Source organism: Salvia hispanica, chromosome 5 (genome assembly GCF_023119035.1).
Source record: "Salvia hispanica cultivar TCC Black 2014 chromosome 5, UniMelb_Shisp_WGS_1.0, whole genome shotgun sequence".
Classification (NCBI taxonomy): domain Eukaryota; kingdom Viridiplantae; phylum Streptophyta; class Magnoliopsida; order Lamiales; family Lamiaceae; genus Salvia; species Salvia hispanica.
In genome coordinates this window covers 10,125,168-10,128,467 of record NC_062969.1, presented here as the reverse complement: position 1 = coordinate 10,128,467, position 3,300 = coordinate 10,125,168, and positions in this window count along the sequence as shown.

Genomic DNA, 3,300 nt, shown 5'->3' with positions numbered 1-3,300 from the left:
ACAGATCGTGAAATTAACAATTGACGATGGATAAATCAGCTCTTGCGAGAAAATTGATATAGCAGTTCATGAAATCAACAATTAAGATGAGGAAATTAACTCTTGAGATGAATATTTTGCGAGATGTGATTGTTGAACATGAGCCCTAATTTTACTTTCACTGCGAAATCGAGCAAGTTTTCCCCTCATTTCCACCGATAATCTGAAAATCGCGGTTATTTGCAGTGTAATCCTAATTTTGAGCCCTAATTTTACTTTTACTGTGAAATCGAGCAAGTTTTTCCCTCATTTCCATCGATAATTTGAGAATCGAGCTGTGCGGTTACTTGCAGGTCGAAGTATGAGCACTAAATGTGAAATTCCGGCGACGGCCGATTCATCCTCGCCGCCGTGGATCGAGCTGCCTGCAGATGTGACCGGCAACATTCTCAAGAGGTTGGGGGTGGAGGAGAAGCTGTGCAGCGCGCAGCAAGTGTGTGCAACCTGGTGGAACGTTTGCAAGGATCGGTGGCGGAGCGAAGGACGGCGTCGCCGAAAATCTGGATGATTTTGTTGCAGCAAGATCTGGAATTAGCGTGAATCTTCCATAGAATATGGTTTCCAAAAATGCCCTTGTTAATTACTTTTTAATTAAAATATGTAAAAATAGTTAAGCCATAAGATTAATTTTAAGTATTAAGATATGTGGCTGAGATTTGTTCTCTAGTTATACACTTAAAATTAGTTAAACATTGATCACTCCTCTATATATATATATATATATACATATATATGTTTAGGGTGCGTTAAAATAACAACACTCTTAAAATGACACCGTGACACCACGCTGATTAGACGCAATATTATATATGCTTTGGACTTGCAATAGTATAAACGCTAGACTGCAATCTATAGATTGCAGTCTAGCGTATTGGATATTGCAGTCGGAAAAAATTGCAGTCTAGTGTATTGGATATTGCAGTCCGTGAAAATTTACCCTTGAGCAATTTTTATGATTGCCACATGGCAGCTTATTATTCGTCCACATGTACAGATGATTGGCTAGGAATGGTGGTATGGTGTTACTTTAAGAGGTATTGTCATTTTAACACAATCCTATATATATATATATATAGGTTTGTGTTAAAATGACAACCCCTCTTAAAATGACAACGTGACAACGCTTATACAAAGCAATATTATAAACGCTACACAGCAATATTACAAACACTACACAACAATCTATAGATTGATGTCTAACGTGTTGGATATTGCTGTTCAAGAAAAATTGTTGTTTAAAGGCCAGCAGATTGCTGCCCGTCTTTTTTGGGGGGGGTTTTTTTTGCCACGTGGCAGCTTATTATTCGTCCACGTGTACAAATGATTGGCTAGGAATGGTGGTATGGTGTTATTTTAAGGGGTGGTGGCACCCTAACATGCCCATATATATATATATATATAGAGTCCCATTATCCACAAATCCACTCTTAAAGACCGAACCACCGAACCCTACCAAATTAGGGCTTTTAGATCTAGTTTTTTATGGATAAGATACAGAAATTTATAAATTATTTTCGCCTTCATCACGAGCCTATTTTAATTCATCCGAAGGTAAATAAGTCATACTAACATGTTACGAAGATTTAACTTCGTTCCAGAATATATTACTTCATTCTAGTAGGTTTTTACTTCATTCCAGTAGGTTTTTACTTCATTCCAGTAGGTTTTTACTTCATTCCAGTACGTAAATGTGGTTTCGCCGTCGCGTGCCGTTCTTTCTCTCTACAATATCTATCACCACCGCCATGTCGCTAATATGGTTTAATAAACACATGGAATAATGTAATAAATTATTGGAATGAAGTATGTGTAGAAGCATTTGAAGTCCTACTGGAATGAAGTAAAAATCTTATCCAATGAAGTAATAACGTTTCTGAATGAAGTAATAAACTCACTTGAATAAATTGCATTTTTAAATGTTAATCAAGCAAAAACCCACGTCAATGAATTTGAATGAAGCATATGTTGAATCATTTCAAAACCTACTTGGAAGCAAGTAAAAACATGTTGTAGTTTCAAGGTATTACGTACAGAATGAAGTAATAAACCTATACAATGAAGTAAAATGGGCTTGTAATGAAGCAGAAAAAATTTTCACAGCAGCACATCTCATCAAAAACACTAGATCTAATGGCCCAGATTTAGTCTCTAGTTCGGTCTTTAAAATTGGTTCGACATTGATCACAATATATATATATATATATATAGAGTCCCATTATCCACAAATCCACTCTTAAAGACCGAACCACCGAACCCTACCAAATTAGGGCTTTTAGATCTAGTTTTTTATGGATAAGATACAGAAATTTATAAATTATTTTCGCCTTCATCACGAGCCTATTTTAATTCATCCGAAGGTAAATAAGTCATACTAACATGTTACGAAGATTTAACTTCGTTCCAGAATATATTACTTCATTCTAGTAGGTTTTTACTTCATTCCAGTAGGTTTTTACTTCATTCCAGTACGTAAATGTGGTTTCGCCGTCGCGTGCCGTTCTTTCTCTCTACAATATCTATCACCACCGCCATGGCGCTAATATTGGTTTAATAAACACATGGAATAATGTAATAAATTATTTGAATGAAGTATGTGTAGAAGCATTTGAAGTCCTACTGGAATGAAGTAAAAATCTTATCCAATGAAGTAATAACGTTCCTGAATGAAGTAATAAACTCACTTGAATAAATTGCATTTTTAAATGTCAATCAAGCAAAAACCCACGTTAATGAATTTGAATGAAACATATGTTGAATCATTTCAAAACCTACTGGAAGCAAGTAAAAACATGTTGTAGTTTCAAGGTATTACGTACATAATGAAGTAATAAACCTATACAATGAAGTAAAATGGGCTAGTAATGAAGCAGAAAATTTTTTCACAGCAGCACATCTCATCAAAAAAACTAGATCTAATGGCCCAGATTTGGTCTCTAGTTCGGTGAGTTTGCATTTTATCATTATCCTATATATATATATATATATATATATTTAGGTCAAATGTAATTATAAACATTTACAAAGGAAACCTATTTATGAATATCAATTCGACAACAGATGTGGCTTTTAATGACATTTTTACATGGAGTAATAGAGCCTATATTAATACAACACCTACTAAATTACTTGCATATATAAGGTGTCATTTTAGATAAAGTAACATAGTGTTTCTTATAACAATTTCAGGTTTCAGAATAAACCATTTTTTTGTAATAAAAGCTCAAAATTTATGTTTGTACATGTTTCTCTCCCTAGCTTGTT